This window comes from Anser anser, assembly GCF_964211835.1.
Source record: "Anser anser genome assembly, chromosome: Z".
NCBI lineage: Eukaryota > Metazoa > Chordata > Aves > Anseriformes > Anatidae > Anser > Anser anser.
In genome coordinates, this window is record NC_139723.1 from 38,219,190 (window position 1) to 38,231,213 (window position 12,024).

The following is a 12,024-nucleotide window of genomic DNA, read 5'->3' on the forward strand; positions in this document are numbered from 1 at the left end:
GTTCAGAGCCTTGTACAACTTTATTGTGTTAGTGAGTGCAGGAGCTAAGGCACCATTTGTGTTCATGCTGGGCTGCTCAGTTCTTAAGGTGGCTTATATTTCATCTCAGAAAATTCACCCAGAGGTCAGTTCAGGACTAGGCAGACATAATGAGAAACATTGCCTATTAAAAAGAAGAAATATATATTTTTTTTTTCTTCTAGGGGTACCTTTCAGGAGGGATGCTTATTGGTTTGTTTATTGGTTAGATATTGTACTTTCATACAGGCAAACAATTCTACCAAGGAAGAGCTGTAAAAATAAAAATAAGAAACTAACAAAGTCCTTTGTTGTTATAAACTGCATGGTATCTCCGGTATATTTTTCTCCCTGAAGAACATAATTTCTCCCAATGAATTTGCCATACTGTACTTCTTTTTGATCCTCAATACTGTAAAGTCAATATTGCAATACTGTAAAACCATAAATACAAGGTGTCTGTGAAATAAAATGCCAGCCTAGATTCTACTGCGATTCTTGCCCTGCAGAAATTCACAAACCCTTCAAGGAGAGCAGAGAGACTGCTCCCTAGGTCTGCTATCCTATGTAGTCTCTGAGCACATATAAGAAAAGCAGTCAAGTTACTATTATGTACAAGACCCCAGAAAGTCCAGGCCCCAGATGGACAATGAGCTCCAAGAGTGGCAGCTCAACATTATCTCTACACCTTGACTCCCTGTGCTGGTTTATTCTCTACCTCCCTTGGCAGGGCAGTCATGCTGCTGAGTAAACTGTCGATGTTACCTTCTAGCTCACAAACAGGTATGCAATATTCTGGAGCAAGGCACCCAGGGCTCTCCAAAATAAGAGCAGCAGCTCATTTGGAGGCTTTCCCTACACCCTGATGCCTGCCCTGCACACTGCCGTGGTGCCAAGCTGCTTCTGTAGATTTCATCCCTCCAATGGATCAAAAGCTTTGTGGCCCCTTACATTCCTTCTCCTACTGCCTCCTGGCATAGTGCACATGTGGGTGGGGAAGGAGAGCAGAGGGACCCTTCATATCCCCAGAAATGTCCATTACTTGATTGTGTGTCTTCAGGCTGCTCTGAAAAATAAAGTAGGATGACACAGTAGCCAAACAAAATCCCCAGTCTCTTCATAAAGAGTTACTGTAAAAGCACATTAAATTTTCTTGATCTTAAATTATCCGAAAGAAAGAAAGAAAGAAAGAAAGAAAGAAAGAAAGAAAGAAAGAAAGAAAGAAAGAAAGAAAGGAAGGAAGGAAGGAAGGAAGGAAGGAAGAAAGACCAAAAATAGACTCTCCGATTACACTGGGAAACTTATAAAGAGAATTAATAGTTAGAGCTTAATAGTCCGTATAGCTCTGTCAGCCCAGAGATGAAATGAGTCATAAAAGTGTCAGAATGTGGCACCTACTGCTTTTTCACTGCTCTGACAGGAGGGGAAGATTATCATCATCTGGCTGACGCTCTAAGGGGAGGGCTTGTCACAGCATTAGAGGCCATCATCAGCAAAAGGTCAGCGGTCTCTGGCCAAAGACTTCAAAGACAACTGAAAGAGAGTGCATGAGATCCTTTCTTATTATTTTAGGTAGGCAAATAATAAGCAATTGTTGTAATTAAACACAGCAAAGAAGTAAGGAAGCTAGGACCTCAGCGTTGATCCCTGAAATAAGTGCTTCCTCAGTTATTACAGTAATGCCAGGATTTTTACACAAAACAGGGAATTGATGTGCCAGGTGATGAAGGATTATGGATGTAAAATGCAGTTCATCAGCCTGAAAAGAAGAATATCTGGCACAGAAACTGTAGTTTCTTACACTCAATTTCAGTTTGCATTGTTTACTTATTAAAAAAAAAAAAAAAAAAAAAAAAAAAAGGGCACCTCCAGTAAGAAGAATGACATTTCTATTTCTCCCACAGGAAATAAACTTTATTAGACAAACAGCAGTGGCTTTTAGAAGAAAATATGCAGCTGTAAGCCTTATATACTGCAGAGTGAAGTCACATCGTCAGAAGACTAGAGCTTCCAGCACAGGAAATTGTTCTCTAGACCTTGGGTGAGAGCAGAGCTATACGAATACAGGTCTGGAAGGAGGAAGTTATGCCTGCAGAAAATAACCGTGCAATTCATGGGTATACTGGCACATGTAAGAGAAGCTGCCTGTGGGAAACAAAAAGCTGTCATTTTCCAGGGAATGGTACAAACTAGGGGAGGTTCCACCATTATCTCCAGTGAAACTCCATGTTTGAGGCCTGTGACTGCACTTGCCCTTTTTGAGATACAGCTGTTTTCAATAGACAGTGTGGGCCACTGACTGAAGACTGAGATTCGAGCTCCCTGTACAACTCTGCCATTGACCTGCTCACTGTCCTTAGGCAAGTCGTTTGACATCACCGTGCTATTTAGTCTGTAAATCCATTGGCAAATCCATTGGCAGTGCAGTTGTGACAATGTATTTTTATTTTGTCCTGCCAGACAGGATGTGATCTCAGCTGAGAAGTCATGAAACTACAGTAAAATAAATGACTTAATAATTCAGAACAGAAATATAAATCAACCTCTCCGTTCTTTCCCAGAAACTAAAATAAGGGATGCCTTATATCACCACAAGTCCCAACATAATCTAACAAAACCACAGTCAGCTGGACCATTTCCCAGCTTCAGCCGTTCTGAGAGATTACCAAACAGTAAGGCCTCTATCCAACCAATAACTAAAAGAAAATAACACTGAGTTTTAGTACTCCCAGATAATTTCTACCTTCATAAAGCCTAGAGATCTTAGGATCTGTCCTTCCCTGTCCGGCCTTCCAACAACTAAACTAAACTAGCCTAAAGACAACAACACCCTATATTACCTATTGACTATAAATTAAATTAAATATGCTAAAAAGAAGAAGGTGAAAAAAAAAAAAAAAAGACAGCTGGTATTGGCATTTCAAAAGTATATGATGAGAAATAATAAAGGAATTGTGATCATGACTAAATTTGATTTCAATTCATTTTTATGAATGAGCCCAGGGATGCAACAGGGTACTTGGGATAGGTCCCAAGGTTTACAGTCACACCTTGTTGTCCTAATTGAGGTGGTGAAATAACAGACACCACTGATAACTGAGTATATTCAGTTTACATGGCAAGGTTTTAATAGCGGGGGCTGCAGGGGTGACTTCTATGAGAAGAACCCAGCAGCTGCCCCACGTTAGACAAGGGCCAGTTTCAGACAGCTCCAAAAGGGGCCCGCTGCTGGCCAGAGTCAAGTCAGCAAGCGAGAAAAAAGAAAAAAAGAAAAAAAAAAAAAAACTGCTGTGCAACAGCAGCCGAGAGTGCAAGGAGTGAGAACCATCCCTGCAGCCCCCCAGGTGAGTGCAGCAGGAAGGCAGGAGGTGCTCCAGGCAGGCAGCAGCAGTTCCCCTGCGGCCTGTGCAGGGAGAGGCCCCTGGTGGAGCAGGCTGTCCCCCTGCAGCCCGTGGGTCCCACACGGAGCAGATCTCCACGCTGCAGCCCCCCCGTGGAGGAGCCCCCGGTGGAGCAGGTGGATGTGGCCTGGAGGAGGCTGCGGCCCATGGAGAGCCCCCGCAGGAGCAGGCCCCGGGCCGGAGCTGCAGCCCGTGGAGAGGAGCCCACGCAGGAGCAGGGGGTCTGGGGGGAGCTGCCGCCCGCCCGTGGGGGACCCGTGCTGGAGCAGTTTGCTCCTGGGGGATGGATGGACCCCGTGGTACGGAGCCGTGTGGGAGCAGGTCTTGAAGAGCTGCTGCCTGTGGGCAGCCCCCGCAGGCTCAGTTCGGGAAGGACGGCATCCCGTGGGAGGGACCCCACGGGGAGCAGGGGCAGGGAGGGACCGTGAAGGAGCGGTGGAGACTGAAGAGCCGTCAGGGACTGACCGCAGCCACCATTTCCCATTCCCCTGTGCCGCTCAGGGGGCGGACATAGAAGGGTGGGGGAAGGTTTTTTCGGTTTAAGTTTCTTCTCTGCTGTAGCCTGTTAGCAATAGGCAATAAATTATATTAATCTCCCTATGCTGAGTCTGTTTTGCCTGTGATGATAGTTGTTGAGCGGTCTCCCTGTCCTTGTCTCTACCCCTAAGCTAATTGTATTTTCTCCCCCTTTCCCTTTGAGAGGGGGAAGTGAGAGAGTGGTTGTGGTGGAGCTCACCTTCCTAGATGGGTAAAATCAGCACAGTGAGAAATGATGAAGAAATAACCTGGATACTGGAAACCTATGATCTCAAGTGAAAAAATGTTTCAAATTCATCATTTGGGGTAGTAAAGATATAAAGTTTATATAACAAACAGTAGAAAATAGAAAGAATGACAGCTCAGGTTCTCTGCTCTGTTCTGTATCTCTAAAACTACACAAAATTCAGTGTGAAGTCTCTATTCCTCCCTAAGTCATCATCAGATCTAACCACATATTCTCCCAGAAGGCATGGTACACTTTCCCTTTAATGTCAACCTCAGAGATTTAGTGCTGCTTAGGGAGTTTCCAACATGGGTGTTAAACAATTTCTAAAACCAGTGCTAATCAAGCACAAGAAATGCTCAATGAAGAGCTATTACCCCATGCAACACTACAGTCTTGAGGCAGAGTGGCTGGAAAGTTGTGCAGAGGAAGAGGATCTGGGGGTGTTGATCAATGCTCACATGAACATAAGCCATCAGTGTGCCCAGGTGGCCATGAAGGCCAACAGCATCCTGACTTGTAACAGGAATAGTGCAGCCAGCAGGATCAGGGAGGTAATCACCTGCCTGTATGCAGCCCTGATGAGGCCACGCCTCGAGTACTGTGTTCAGTTTTGGGCCCCTCACTACAAGAAGGACATTGAGGCCCTGGAGCATGTCTAGAGAAGGGCTACGAAGCTGGTGAAGGGCCTGGAACACAAGTCTTGTGAGGAGCGGCTGAGAGAACTGGGGTTGCTTAGTCTGAATAAGAGGAGGCTCAGGGAAGACCTTAGTGCTCTCTACAGCTACGTGAAAGGAAGGTGTGGAGCTGGGGGTTGGCCTGTTTTCTCAGAAAACTAGCAATAGGACAAGAGGAAATGGCCTGAAGTTGTGCCAGGGGAGGTTTAGGTTAGAAATTAGGAGACATTTCTTCTCAGAAAGAGTAGTCAGGCATTGGAATGGGTTGCCTGGGGAACCCGTGTAAGGAAAGGTTGGACATGGTACCTACAGACATGGTTTAGTGGGTGATGTTGTTGGTAGGGGGATGGTTGGACTGGTTGATCTTGGAGCTCTTTTCCAACCTTAATGATTCTATGATTCTAAGAGTATATGACAGATATTTGGGGGGATATTTTTGGCCACACAAATGAAGGCATGAAATGATATATGGTGAACAGGTATTGGTGGAAGTAAAAGATGAACCTGAACCAGAACATATAAAGGAAAATCTCAAGAAATCAAAAAGTCCAGACCCTAAACACTGGTTTTAGGAACATATATACATCTTTTAGGTTTTACTGACATAATCAAAATCAAAGTTTAGTTGGCCTTGATTATCTTAGAGGTCTTTTCCAATCTAAATGATTGTATGATTCTGTGAAGTTCAGTTGCTTGCTGAGAACATCAAATTTAGGCAAAATTGTGACAAGTATGTGTTTATTTCACTTTGAGAAATAAATACATTTCTGTATATAAAAAAAAAAAAAAACTAATCTTGCTGTCTAACCAGGTGTATGCTATTCTTTCTTAAGCATATTGGCAGTACATTTTTCAGATAAAGTAATTAAAAGGCATTGGAGATCAACACTGTATTATCAAGGGAATGAGATTGTCTACACCATCTATTCTTTCTCTGTCATCTGTGATGCTCCAGATACTTTAAAATTATTCAAAAAAAAAAATGTTCAATAGTTAAGTTCACAGGGATAATGAGAAATACAAGGAAGTACATCTTCAGTATATGTTGGTGGTACTAGGAAAGGGAACAGAGAGAAAGCTCCTGGAGATAATATCATACTAAACAGAAAATGCAGCTATAAATTAAATGTGCACAGAAGGAAGTCTTCAAATGTTTTACATATAATAGAAAATATTTTCTTGAAAAATAATGCTGTGAAGTTTAGAAAGACACTAGTCATGCATATTGTAATTAAATAAACTGAAAACCAACTATCATACAGATCATACACAGATAGCTGAAGAAAAGATATTGTTATCGCGAGGTGGCTGTTAGGAGAAAACAGAGACAGCAGGAAGCAGGTAATAACACACAACACTAAAAAAAGAAACAGACTAATGTTTAAGTGGTACCCACATACAGCTGTATTTTGAAAGGTGTCATATAAAATGAGAATGCTGAGAAAAAGCATGGGGAAGAAAAAATATGTGAGCTTATGTACAAAAATAGGGAAAGGCAATAATTTAGAGAAAGAAGAGAGCCAAAATCCCATCTTCTCAACTCTCTAATTTAAGCATACACAGAATTGTACAGCAATGTGGAATGTATGATGGAGAGCAGTGCAAAAGTTTTGCTGAGGTGATTTTGGGATCAGTGACTTTAGAGAAAGTCTCAAGAATGTTTCTCAGGAACTAAATATAACCCTGTAAATCTCTTCTGACAACTCTTTTATAGTTGTGCTATTTCCAATGAATATATAAATGTATCCAATAAAATCTGAAGACCTGATGAGAATAAAGAACATATCCAAACAGTAAAAGGTAAGAATAATAGCCCAGTGCAGCAGCTGAGTACCACTACAGAGGGTAGACATAGCCTCTGGGCTAGAAACTTTGAATCAGAGGGGTCAAGGAAACAACCTCTTCTTCACAGGCAGGCTGAAGGCAGCCTATATTTATTTGTCTCCCTTTTCCATTTGATTTTAATTGATTGTTTGTTGAACTCATTCCTTTGGTTCACAATGTATCATGTTAGTCTCTTCAAAGCCATGGAAATGAGTTTGGGACAAAATTATCACAATTAAGTCAGTGACAGGAAAGCAGTGGTAATATACTTCTGACTTCCATTTTTTAAATAAAATGAATTCCCAGATTTATCAGCCTGCAAGCTACACATGCAATGAAACCTTCATGATTCTCAGCCACCCCACTCCACCATTCTTACTCACAGTGCCTTGTTTTCAGATCATTAAGGAGATGCAGGCAAGCTGTGAGACATACAGAAGTATGAAAAACAAGTTGCAGCTGAGACTGGCTTAGGAGAAGCTCAAACAGCTCCTGTTGGCTCAAGGGGGGATAAATAACAGCTCCTGACAACAAAGCTCTTGCTCGCCATTTCATCTGTGATAATATAAAAAGCCCAGATAGCAGATCTAATCGTAGGCTGGAATTTGATCAATACACTTTAAGGTTCAGAAGTGAGAGCATAAGAAGTACAGGACTTAGGATGCTGCTTTCATGCTAGATCCTGAATCTATGCACCCACCTTCAGGCAATATTCTCATCATGCTTGGTGCTGCAGTGAAGCGTGCTGACTGTTTCCTTGCCGTTACTCAAATCCACCTAATCTATGCCAATGATTTATTATTTAGCCTTGTGACAGGAAAAATCCAGGGCAAGAGGAAAGAAGGTACGAATATTTTGATCAAAAGATCCTGAATTATCTACTAGTCCTTTTCAGATGCATGACAAACAGCCCAAGCCACTGCAGGGGAGGCTGAAATTCTCCTTTATTGCTGTGGAAGATTCTCCCCAGTATGGTATGACAGGTAGGACTCAGAGGTTGAAGTTTCTGAACTATTTGATGATCTCCCAGATACCATGTCTTTTTCACTAAACTAGAATGAAAGAAATCCAAGCAGGCAAAGATAAAAATTCATAACTTAAAATAAACAAACAAATAAATAAAACAGTACTGAAAATTTATTTTGATCCATGTAGGAGGAGAAGAAGGTGTCGCAGCAACATAAGTAATAACTGCTGTTTCATTGATATAGGAAGCTCTGTGTTTTAAACCAGGTTCAAGCCAATTGCTCTCAGGAATACTTGGTAAGTGGACACTTGTGTAGGAAATCTGGCCAGAAGTAACAAAGATAGATTTACTAATCAGGTGAGCCAAGATACATGCATGGCTTTGTGCCTCACAGATTTGAATATCCAGGACAGGCTGTTGATGGAGCGAATGGTGGCAGAACCAAACTCCATGTGTGAATGACTGCACCCAGAACCGGTTATTTTTTAGTCTTCACCAATTATAGAAAAACTTCAGGACTGAAGTATAAAGGGTTTCAGGTGAAGTATTTGAACTTGAAACTCGTAGCTCACCAATTAGGACAATGACAGCTTGTGAAACTTAGTGTATGTTCAGACAAGGTCATTGAAATCAGTCCTGTGTCTACTCTAGCCTTCACTCTCTACCATTGGAGGAGTCTTTGCTTAATGAAAAGTATATATGTGGATTTCGTAAATGAGCATTTATTTATTTTTAGTGTGGATTTTTACAGCTCCTATTTTTAATGAAATAAATATAAATTTGTTTCTGCCCGCAGCTGCTTGCCATTACATTTTGGGTCAGAGGCCTGAAAATGGTTCTGCCCCTAGGGAACTTCTATGTGGTGAGAAAAAAATACCATTCAAAATCCATTCTTCTCTTTGTTATAGCAATAATTTGTGAAGAAGGTTTCAAGGTGCCTTGTGTACAACCAGGACCTTGTTTCAAAACCCAGAGCCATTAAACACAGCTCTTAGGGCAACAGCATCCTGCTGAGGCATAGTAGTACAAAGAAACAGATACAATTGCTTAAACCAGAAAAGCCCATACTCACCCCACCAACAGATCTGAAAGTCCTTGATGATGACGATTCAATGCGGTGTGGTGAAGGTGGAGGCAGAGTTGCTAGGAGGCTGTCTGATAGGGGAGAAAATACAAAACTGAAAGCCCTGCAGCCTGAATCCCTCTGAGTAGATGGCTGCCTTGCTTTTGTGCTTTGTGACCAAAATCCCAAACATCTCTATAGTCCATGGGGGGCTATAAACGCACATAAAGCCTGCCTTTACAGTCAGTATCTGTGGGAGATGTCACAGTTCTTGAGTACATGTCATGTAGCCAGCATTCATACAGCAGTAAATCTTTCCAGGACTTTGGGATGAAAACATGAAGAAAGTTATCACTATCTTCCACACAAAAAACTTTCTGGACAAAATGGGGACATGATTGGTATAAGCAACTGTTCCTGCATAAAATACTTGCTCTGTTTTCATTCAAAACCACAGGTTCAGCCTCCAGAAGCAAACTGGGAATGTTTTTGTCCAAACTGCCCAGCATCCTGCTGTGACAAAGCAAAATTTTTGGTGAGTGATAGTGATTAGAGCTGTAACTGAAAAAGTAATCCAGAAGACATTGTCACCAAAAACAAAAATAAAGTACTATTAAATGAAGTTTTTCATAGCAACTCATGTAGTCACAACACTTTGATGCTAATTGTAATATTATTTTAGATTAAACTACAGTTGAACAGTAGAATAAGATTTCATATTGCCAACCACCAAGTCCTGAGCAGGCGTAGAAGACATAAAAGGCTCTAATCAGTCCTCTAGAAACACCAGACTTCTTCTGGAAAATCAAAAACCTCCTCACTACCAGAGCTTGCAGATCTCTTCTTTAAATACCATTTCTGACACAACCAACGGGAAGACAGCAAAAGCAGGAAGAGATCATACAAAAGTAAAACATTATTCAAAGAATTTTGTAATATCGTTGTTCTGAAAAAAGGTGAATCAAAAAAGTTGCTGTCATAACTATCCTATGTTACAGTGTATTAACAGCCTCAGTAGTGTTATCTCCTGAGCGTTACCTCTAGTTTTGGCAGACTGTTTTGGAGTCCTTTTTCTACTATTGTAGAATAATTTCTACCATACTAATCAAACACTACAGCTTTGATTTTTGTTTTAATTTACAGGCATTATTGTGGACCTTTTTCTGTCTCTTGTACTGAAGATTTTCCTACAGTTGATTTGTGCTTTTAGGAGAGCTGATGAAATCAGACCTACAGCTTAACATAAGGAATATTAGTGTTCACCTTTCCTAGCCTTTTTCTTCAAATTTTTCTTTTGTACTTCTAGTGCCTACTCTTGTTATTTTGATTTTCTGTGTTTGCAACCAAGATTTAGGTTATTTCTAATCTTTCTTCTTACACATTTTTGGCATTACCTACTGATAGATCTACACAAAGAATTGTCATTTCACTTTGAAGACAGTAGCCCAAAATAAAAATCCTAACTCAGAATGCTATCAGCCTGCCCTTCTAATTTGCTTACAAGGTGCTTAGTGCTTTATGTTCTGCATTTAATATTCACTCTATGAGGCCTAATCTATGCTGCATTGTGCACAGACAGTGCTCTGGAATTAGCAGCCAGCACAACAGGATTATAATTGTGTGTAATCAAACCGCCAGGCAAATTGCAAAGCAATTGCAAGTGTGGCACTCTAAGGCTCAACCTGTCATCACTGCAGTTCTTGTATCTGTTTTCCTTTTCCCCTTCATTGGTAAGTCTGGTGGTACTGCAATTTGAGATTTGCATGGCTATCTAAGGCTCTCCAAGCAAACCCTATCCTCATGACTCCAAATGTATGAACTAATGTGGCAGCAAAATCAAAGTAATTATCAATTCAAAAGATAGAAGCTAAAAGGTCAAATCCTAGCTCTTTACCTGGACCCTGCATTAAACCGTCCTCTTTGCTGCTGCTGCAACATGTATGTAAGTTTAAAAGATTCTATGTAAGTTTAAAAGATTGTTAAAAGTCCTATTGGAGTTATGTCAGTTAACCTTTTCAAATAAATTTCTCCTTTTGTTCCTTTTCACGAGTTGTTTGCAACCCATTTGTCTGCACAAATTTCTTCATTATTCAGAATGATTTATAAATTCCTTTGGTGATTAATTCTTAAGTAGCCAATATATCTCAAATACTGAAATAATAATATTGGGATCAAATATGCAGCCTGAAACTTTTCCCAGATTAGTTAACTCCAGAAGTCAATCAATTAGAAAAAAAAAAAAAAAAAAAAAAAAAAAAAAACAGCAACAACAAGAGAATCTCATGATTTAGAATGTCAGTGGAGATTAATATCAGAATGCTGAATTTTTAGTGTCAGTACTGAGCAACTAGTATATTATCTAAAATTCACTACAAATGTGGCCCTATTCTACCATGCAGCCCATCACCCTCCCTATCCCAAGATAGGTAAGCTTTCTCTTGGTGAAATTTAGTTGGCCAGGTCCAATTTTTTCAGCAGAGGAGCCTAATATTAAAATGAAATTGCCAAAACAACAAAATAAATTGATTCGAGTCAGCATGTTAAGAAAAAAAAAAGTATCCTATATGTAAAAAATATATATTTATTCAGCATAGCATTGGAAAATTCTTCCTCAAGTGCTCAGTGAAGCATCAGATTTTGGATGCAGTAATAACTCTCACTCCAGACCAAGCAGGCACCACTCCACCAGGCATCAGCAGTTTCTGACAAGTCTCTGAAAGCATGGTACCTTCTGAGATGATGCTAAGCTCAGATAGCTATAAGTCTGACAAAGAAAAAAATTAGCATTCACTGTGACCCTGGTGGACTGAAAATATGGTCTAGGAAAAAAAATGCAATTCAGTTAGACAGGTGTGCAGTTCTGTACTTAGATGAGAATAACCAATTGCATAAACAGGAAAGACCAGATGGCAAAGGACTGACAAGGTAATAGGTCTTCAGAAATGATCATGGGGACTATAGCAGACTACAAACTGCAGATCAATGAATAGTGGTATGCTGTTACATAAAAAAAGACAAATGTTACATGACCGTATAAATGACAAAAACATTATCAGACTCATACAAAAATGTTTCCATTCTACCCAGCACTAATAAGACTGGAGTTGAAGTAGTTGAAGTATAGTGCCCAGTTTTAGGCATCACACTTCAAAAAGACGTGTATCAAATTGGAGACAGTCCAGAGGAGAGAAGCAGGAATGATGAGACATCTGCAAAACATAAGCTATGAAGAAAGACTGAAATAATTGAGCTTGTTTAGTCTAAAGATGAAAAGACTACATGAGCAAGAGGTGCAGAGGGGTGGGGAGGGG

General features: G+C 40.6%; 1 long non-coding RNA gene across 1 annotated transcript; it reads left to right on the forward strand.

Annotated features, from left to right (window-relative positions):
- Window positions 1-7,218: 7,218 nt before the first annotated feature.
- On the forward strand, window positions 7,219-11,382 carry LOC310890008. The gene is made up of 3 exons (XR_014576966.1): window positions 7,219-7,527; window positions 9,171-9,248; window positions 9,857-11,382. It is a non-coding gene; the product is annotated as an uncharacterized lncRNA (long non-coding RNA).
- The last annotated feature ends 642 nt before the right edge of the window (window positions 11,383-12,024 follow it).